Here is a 9,317-nt window from a genome sequence, read left to right as displayed (position 1 = left end):
TCCCCACATCTATGCCAGCAGGTGTTGTTAGTAGAGTTCTGAATGTAGACCAATCTCACTGGAGTTAGGTGAAACCTGAATGTGATTTTCATTTGTATCTCTCTGACAGCTAGGGAGCCTGAGCATTTTTTCATATGTCTATTAGCCATTGGAATTTTTTTTATGGTATATAAACTATTTATTAACAGAAAAGGCCTGTCGACTCATTTCTTCTTGCACACACCTACAGTGTGGCCCCGGCAGCTAGTGGTCTTGGTGCGCTGGCCTTAGACATGGAGGCCCCAGAAGTGGCGCAGCCCTCTATGTGCCCGGATCTTCTTTAGCCATTCCAGGTCCAGATTGTTGGCCAGAACCTGACTGTATCTGCCACCCTTCACATCCTGCTGTCTGTTCAAGAACCAGTCGGGGATCTTGTACTGTCTGGGATTCCGCATGATGGTGACCACCCGCTCCACCTCATCCTCAGAGAGTTCTCCTGCCCTCTCGGTGAGGTCAATGTCTGTTTTTTCTCAGCACCATGTGGGCATACCTTTGCCCCACACCCTTAATGGCGGTGATGGCAAAGGCTATTTTGCGCCGCCAATCAATATTTGTGTTGAGGACTCGCAAAATGTGCTGAAACTTCTCAGGCATCACTGGAGACATGGTGGTAGTGAAGGCGGTGACGTGTAGGCCTCCTGTGAAGCCATTTGAATTTGTTCTTTTGAACAATGTCTCTCCTTTCCTTTGTCCACTTCTTCACAGGGTTGTTTGTTTTGCCGTCACTGAATTTCTGAAGCTCTTTGTAAATCCTGATTATTAGTACCCTATAGGTTGTATAGTGTGAAAAGATTTTCTCCCATTCCTTTGGCTGCTGCTTTACTTTTTGAGCATTTTCTTTGGTGTACAGAAGCTTTTTAGCTTGATATAGTCCCATTTGTTTATTTTGGTTTCGACTGCCTGCGCTTTTGATGACTTTTCTAAGAAGTCTCCCCCCATTCCTATATCTCAGAGAGCGCTTTCTATGTTTTCTTCTCCTAGTGTGATTTTTTCTGGATACAGATTTGGGTCTGTAATCCATTTAGAGCGGATTCTTGTGACAGGTGGGGGTCGTGCATTTACTTTTCCAGGCTGCTATCCAATTATTACAACAGCATTTGTTGAAGAAACCATTCTTTTCCCCTGGATTATTTTCCATTCTCTTGTCAAAGATTAATTCACTGCAAATATGTGGCATCCATTCTGGGACTTTTATTCTGCATCACTGATCTTTTTCTCTGTGTCTGTACCAGTACCAGACTGTTTTCATGACCACTGCTCTGCAGTATGTCATGAGATCTTGCATTGTGATTCCTCCAATTTAATTTTTATTCTTCAGGATAGCTTTGGCTATTCGCAGCCTCTTGTGTTTCTAGATGAACTTGTGTGTTATCTTTTCTATTTCAGAGAATAACGTTGTTGAGATTTTGATTGGGATTGCATGGAATTCGTACATTACTTTTGGTAACATGGACATTTTTAAAATACTATCCAACAGAACAACAGGAAGGTAATTCACCCAGATAGATGGGATTTATCGCTGGCAGGCAGGGATGGTTTCACATTCACAAATCGATAAATATGAGACATCAAACAACAAATTGGAAAATAAAAAGCATATGATCACTTCAATACATGAAGAAAAGGCATTTGATAAAATCCAACACCACTTCATATGAAAAACCTTAAGCAGATTAGGCATAGAAGGAGCATTCTATAACACGATCAAAGAAATACAAGAAAAACTCAATGCCAGCATCATACAAAAAGGGGAAAGGCTGGAAGTTTTTCCACTAAGACCTACAAATAAACAGTGTTCACTTTCGCCACTGCAATTCAATATATATTGGAAGTTTTTGCCAGAGCTATTAGGCAAGAAAAAAAATTAAAGGAAATCAAATTGGAGCTGAGGAATTAAAATTATCTGTTTGCAGATGACATGATTCTCTACACAGAACCAAAAGATTTAATCAAGACTATTGGAACTCATAAGAGAAGTTGGCAGGGCAGCAGGATACAAAATTAATTAGCATAAATTGATGGCACTACTACAAATAACTCTATGGCTATTATATAACATTAATTGCTTTTTGTCATCTTTAATTTTATCCTATTATTAAAAATAATTACATTTTCTTTCCTGTGTGGCATCCACTAAGATTTTCAATGTTTGTAAATTTGTGCATGTATTGGTTTGGGTTTAAGGAAGTACCATAGGAAACAGAAAACAGTTTGCATTACAAAAAGTTGAAAAGTAGAACAGACACATGAAAATTGCAGGCAAAATGTAATGCTTGAAACATAGTAAGAGTTAATCAAGTTTTTGCCTCATTTAATGTTTTTTAGAACAAAAATCTAGCTTGTCTTCTCTTTAACAGCCCTGCTCAGGGATGTTTGATAACTAAAAACAGAGACAAGGTAACAGCATATGTAAATTTTGTAACATAATTTCAATATGTGCAAAATGCTAGTGTTTTTATTTTTTGAGCTTCAAAGTCGCAATCAGAATGTGATGACACTGTCTTCAAAAGTTTATGTGTAGAAAACAACTTACACATATTATCAAACAGCAAATTTTCTTTCATTTTATCCTTTTATTGATTTTTGGCTTAGCTTTGCTGCAAGGCCATGGTAATATTATTTTGACTTTTCCTATGCAAAATAGTTCATTTCATTGATCTTCAATATTTTATGTTCTCATGGGGGAAAAAACTGTCAAAGAATGCCCACAAGAATCACTGACGCACAGATGGTGTTTTATACCTGGGAAGGTCAATTTGGAATTTCCTAAAGAAATTGCATCATTTATTATTTAATTCTGGGCTGATTTGTTTGAAAAAAAATAAAAATATGATCCAGCCAGAAAACAAATTTAGTATTCAGAAAACAAAATGCAACTAAAGTTTGCACTTCAGGTTTTCACTGTTACTTACAAACTCATGGATATTGCACAAATAAATGCATACTTTCTCATCTGCAAATACGGATCACTCCCCACTTTTGCCAGTATACCTTTTAATTGGCCAGAGTCTTAGTCCATTTCTATTGCTCTAATAAAACAGTGGATAATGGCAATTTGTAAAGAATTGAAATTCAGACAGCTGCACATCCAGCACCTGGACAAGGCTCCTTTGCTTCTTCCAACATGCCACCTGTTAGCTGCTTCCTCATGGGAAGGAAGAAGACCTTCCTGTACTTATTTTCTTTAGTAAAGTTTTTTTTATTATTTTAAAGGTAAAGTTACAGAGCAAAGAAAAAACACAGATTTTCTATCTGCTAGTCCATTCTCCAAATGTCACAACAGATTGAGCTGGGCCATTCTGACGTCAGGAGCCAGGATATTCCTCTAGGTCTCACAGGAGCGTACAGGGGCCCAAGAACTTGAGCCACCCTCAGCCTGCTTTCCCGGACATTATGAGGGAGCTGGATCAGAAATAGAGCTGCCGGGACACAAACCAGTGCCCATATGGGATGTTGGTACTATAGATGGAGGCTTAGCTTGTTAAGCTATGGTGCCAGTCCTTATTATTCCTATTGTTTTATGACTCTTGGAAATAAAATCCTCACTTTTCCATTTATTAGAGTATGTATGAAAGTGTGCTATATGGTAGGCCTAACAATACTTAATATTCATTAATAATGTTACATATTTTGTTGATGAATAACAGCACACCCAGAACATGGTTTATTCCTTTTTAAGATTTATTTTATTGGAAAGGCGGATCCACACAGAAAAGGAGATACAGACAGAAAGATCTTCTGTCCAGTGGTTCATGTCCAAAATGGTGGCAAAGGCTGGGGCTGAGCCAATCCAAAGCAGGAACCAGGAGCTTCTTCTGGGTCTCCTATGCGGGTGCATGTCCCAAGGCTTTGGGCCATCCTCCACTGCTTTCCCAGACCACAATCAGGGATCTAGAAGGGAAGTGGAGCACCCACACAAACTAGTGCCCATATAGGATCCTGGCTCGTGCAAAGCAAGGATTTAGCCACTGAGCAATTACACCAGGCCCCATGATTTCTTCTTAAACAGAGAGATTTTTTAATCTGTATATTTTCATCTTGCACTATCAGGCCATTTTATCTCTTAAAATTCTCACTTCTTTTCATCACTCATAACCACTTATTTAAATGTAGAATTCTGGGTGTGGTGGCTTTTTTTATTGTACCTACAAAATTTTATGAATTATTTTCAAAAAAGTGTATTGCGGACTTCAAGACAAAACTGAAGGTATTCATTTCAACAAATTTACCGAACAATTTCAAGAATGTGAGTGCTTATAACAAACTTGCTTCCTGCCTTACAGTAATCAAAAACAAATAAATGAAATAAATCTACATTCCCCGGTGCATGCATGAGCCATAGTAAGTGCAGGCTGGTTGGACTTTGCCTCAGCATCAGCTGCCAAGTGCTGGGACTAAGGGCAAATCCTGCCAAGACAGACTACAGAACCACCTGGAGAGTACAAGATCAGGTACTGAGAGTGGGCCCAGTCCAGAAACTGGGAACCTCTCTAATGGGTTGCAACTCTCCCTGGTAGTCATGAGATCCAGGGCTTGGGGCAGGCCTGGTCAGACAGATGGTAGCACCCGCCAGCATGAATGTGGAGTAGATAGCAGGACTGGTTGAGTTGAGCTAGGGTCCAATGTCCACTGATGTGTAGGAGAGCTGAATGGGATATGGGACAGACTGGACCATTCTCCTACACATACTGGCAAGCAGAAAAACCACAGCTGGGGGCAGGCCTAATGGGAGTTAATGGAGTTGCTCCGACTAGGCTGCAGTTCCGGTTAGTTTGAGTGTGGGCCGAGTATTTGGTGGTTAGGGATGGGATGGACCAAAGCATCCACTGGTTTACATAAGATGTGGGGCTGGAGACAGAAATGACCCAGCAATTACAATTACCAGTGTGTGCATGGGCTGATGTGGGTGATGGACTGAGCCAGACTCTGTTCTGGCAAGCAAACACAAGAGTCAGGTCTGGGATCACCTCAGACGAGGTTTCTTTGTGGACTGCCCTCGATTGAACCACTGGACTCAGAAATCCAACCATGGGGAGAAGTGTAGGATCTATAGTCTGGCCATGGAATGCATGTGTCAGAACTGGGCCTCGTCAGCAGCTTACACAAAGCAGTGAATGGCATACCCAGATGCACGTGGAGGATATGGCAGCAGTCCATTTGGGCCTACAGAGGACATTTGGTACCATAGTAGAGGACAGAGAGTAGGACAAATCAGTCAGCTACCTCAGTCAAGCAGTAACAGCAAATATCTGGGTGAATGGAGACTCTAAGGTGGACTGTTTCAGCCAAGGATCTCCTCATCCTTGGAGTGGCGAGATCAGCAGCATTTCGGAATTATCGAAACTACTTGAGCCGAACCCTCAGAGCATGTTCCACATCTGGGACCCTAGACTGACATGAAGTGGCTGTTTCCCATCCCCAGGCACTGAGCTCGCTGGGCGGCTGGGTGCAACTTCTCATCTACACTCTTCCCCAAGATACAGGAGGAAGAAAAGGAAAACAATAGAAACAGATGTCTCACCCACTTTCCCCTAATCCTGGACCCTTACACCTTAATTGTGTAAGTATATAAACATCATAAAAAGTAAAAAAAAAAAATTTTTTTAAAGAAAAAACAAAATAAAATAAAAACTTGGTAAGAAGAGGAACAATGGAGACGTAGAAAGACATCTTTGTGTTTCTCTCCCCTGCTGCCTTCTTCCTCTACTTCTATAGTGGCAAGACAGGATGGACTATCTGTAATGCAAACTTTGGACAGGTAAATAATTCTCACAAGCACATAAACACACACACACACACACACGAGTTATGCTTAGGTTCTAAAGATGGTACTGATACGTCACGACGGTCGCTTGACTTGAAAGATTAACAAGTGATAATCCTTTTTATAAGCATAACCAACATAAACTGAAGTCCAAACACATGGTTCTTGATGAGCAAAAAAATGAGAAACTTATGCAAAATAGCAAAAAATGACTTTAAAAAATTACAGTTGATGTTTCAAATATGAAAACACCAAGTGAAGCTTTTGTTTGGCTTCTATGTCCTAGAGTTTATTAAGCAAAATTCTTAAACTATGAATGACAATATAGAGAAAAGTAAATCATAGTGAGCAAGTAAAAATAAATCGGATTAAAATATAGAAGAAAAATAATAAGACAGAACAGTATTTGAAAATGATCATTACTAAAAAATAACGAAAGTCACTAACAGATACAATCCACTAAATTCCATCCAGGCAAAATAAAAAGAAACCCATACCTAGTTACATTATATTGTAACTTTACAATACTAAAAACAAGTGAGAATGAGCGAAAAATCATAAATGATAAAGTACCTACGAGAGAGAGTCTGGCACATTAGCCTAGTGGCTAAAGTCCTTGCCTTGCACATGCCAGAATCCCATATGGGCTCCAGTTCCTACCCCAGTTGCTCCACTTCCCATCCAGCTCCCTGCTTGTGGCCTGGGAAAGCAGTCAAGGATGTTTAAAAGCCTTGGAACCCTGCACCCAAGTGGGAAACCTAGAAGAAGGTCCTGACTCCTGGCTTCAGATCAGTTTAGTTCTAGTCATTGAAGCCACTTGGGGAGTGAGCCAGCAGATAGAAGATCTTTCTGTCTCTCCTTTTCTCTATAAATCTGACTTCCCAATAAAAATAAACAAATCTTTTTTTGAAACATGCCTACAAGAGGGCCCAAGACAACCTGTGAGTAGTATGTTTTCAAAACTTGTGAAATAGTGCGCACCAGAAGACAGCACAACGTTACAACATCAAGAGAAAATAATTTTCAATCTACTATACACAAAAAAAAATGTTCTTGAATTACAAGGACAGAATATTTTGACAATCAAAAGTAATAAAATCACCCGCCACATATCTTGTAAGGAAAAAAATCTATAGACAGTTTTTTAGACAGTTGATATTCATCATAAAATAAAAGCTGTGAGAAGCAAAGAAAGATGAGGCTTTCTTTAAAAATAAAAGTTCACTGATAACAATGAAAGGTGGGATTCTCCAGAAATATATTCAAATTCTAAAAATATAGGCATAAAAAAATCCTAGGGTATGCAAACTACAATCCAATTTGTGAGCAAAAACAAATCCAATTGGATTAACAATCATCTCCTTCCACCCTGTTGACAGCCCACCAGTATATGATCACTTCAGTTCATCCATGGAGTAGCTGACCAGTGAGAGTGACAAGCTGACATACACTGCAGCAGATATGAGCCCCTTGACTAGAACTTAGGACAAATTGCTCACCTAATACTTTCTGAACAAATAATTATTATTATCAAAGCCTAGCATAATTTACAGAAAGAACATTCAAAGGTAAAAGTAAATAATGGATTGATTTTATAGAGGTAGTACAAATCAGGTTAAAAAAAAGTTTTTTGAAAGCAGAAATTGATGAGTTTGTAATTTGCATTCAAATGGAGACACAGGCTTCTGAGGAAGAGGTGTAGACCAGTTTAAAAAAAAAAAACTCCCAAAGCTTCTGATGTTATCTACAGATCCAAAAGATAAAATTTAGAACATTCCAGCAAATCAAGATATGCTCATCATGAATATTCAAACAGAATATGCAGAGAAGCCAAAGTATAAAGTTTGCCCAAATTCTTCTCTCTATATATGACTGGGTCTTCAAAAAGTCCATGGACAATATGTATTAAACCAAGCTACACATGAATTTCAAAATTGTGCACCAAAATAAACAGCTACTAATTTGTAATAATACATCTGAACAGGATCTGATTTTCAAAACTAAAAAGGAAAATACCCCAGTTGGAAAACAGTTCCTATCAGAGCCATATGAATCCCACTACAATCGAAGCAATATCGAACATTCAATTCATGGTGACATATGGATGGAAGAAGTAGCAAAGTTATTAATGCTTTATAAAAAGTCAATGAGAGCAATCACCCAAGTAAATCAGCAATTCACAAATGGATAACTCATTAAAAAAAAAAGCCCACAGTTACAGACAATCCTCATCAATTTGCAGAAAAAAAAAAATCTGCCTTGTACCTTCCTTAATTGAAGAGGACCAATAATTAATAACAGAAACAATAACCAAAACTACAGAGTTCAGTTGGATTCGTTTGCTCAATTCTGGCTGTAAAATTAAGTACAACAAGCACTTTACTCAATGGGTACCAAGGTTGTTACCATCAGATCAGCTGCAGACAAAGGCAGAAGTTTCAACAGAAACTTAACCCAAGTAGACTCAAGGTTCCAAAGCATGTTCTGGAAGAATTGTAACAGGAAATGAAGTTTGGCTTTATGAGTACAGTGCTGAAGACAGAATGTAATCAACGTGATGGCTGCCAAAAGTAGAAGTCACCAACTCAAAGCAAAAGCACAAGAGCAAAAGTCACGGAAACAGTTTTTTGGGGAGATAACTAGGGCATTTTGCTTTGACTTCCTAGAGATCATAGAATGAAAACATCTTGTTTGGACAGTGTTTTGAGAAAGTGAGCCAAAGCTTTAGCAGAAAACCAAGAAGCTTCACCAGAGAGGCCTTTCCTACCTGCCCATTCTTCTCACCAAACAGGACAATTCTGGGAGAATTTCTATGGGAAACTGTTAGAAAGACACTCTAAATTTCTGATTGACTTCATCTACTTCCTTTTGTTTACTCATCTTAAAAATATGTTTAAACAGCATCAATTTTCTGCAGTTAATATTGTAAGGAAGACTGCATTGAAGTAATTACTTTTCTCAGGGCCAGCAGTTTTGTGGTGAGGGACAAAATAATCAGTTTGTCATTTCTTAAATAGCATCTTGAATTTTATGAAATTTATATAAGAAATAATTTTCAGGTTCTTGAAATTTTTACCTTTTAGTTCCATGTCCCACAACCTTTCTGAAATCCTTATACACACACATCAAGGCAATAATCCAATACAAGTACAGAACCCTTATAAACTAAACTGGCCCAAGAAGAGATTTTTTTTTTCTTGCTTGCTCAGGATCCCTTAAGCCCCAGGATCTAAATCAATGGAAGAATAAGGTTTCTTCTTAGTATTCCTAAGTTTACAACTCTTCTTAGGTTTCTGCTGAGGAAATCTGTGTCCAGAATATTCCCATCAACAGCAGGAAAACAATTTAAAGCTACTTCCTCAACTGGCTTGCCACACTTAATAAAGAACATTCAAAAACATTCAAAGTTCAAAATGTTACAAAGAAGAAAACACAGGAAAAGCATACTAGAGTTTCTCTCAAAATGAGGCAACCCTGAGCATGCTGACGCCCCAGGGCATCAGGCTGTGCACCG

The 9,317-nt window shown here is 38.7% G+C and overlaps 1 pseudogene; it reads right to left on the bottom strand.

Annotated features, from left to right (window-relative positions):
• Positions 1 to 203: 203 nt before the first annotated feature.
• LOC101518919 (small ribosomal subunit protein uS13-like) lies at positions 204 to 645 on the bottom strand (annotated as a pseudogene).
• Positions 646 to 9,317: the final 8,672 nt, after the last annotated feature.

Source organism: Ochotona princeps, chromosome 10 (genome assembly GCF_030435755.1).
Source record: "Ochotona princeps isolate mOchPri1 chromosome 10, mOchPri1.hap1, whole genome shotgun sequence".
Lineage (NCBI taxonomy): Eukaryota > Metazoa > Chordata > Mammalia > Lagomorpha > Ochotonidae > Ochotona > Ochotona princeps.
Note: the sequence above shows the minus strand (reverse complement) of the source record. Positions and strands in the feature narration are given on the sequence as shown.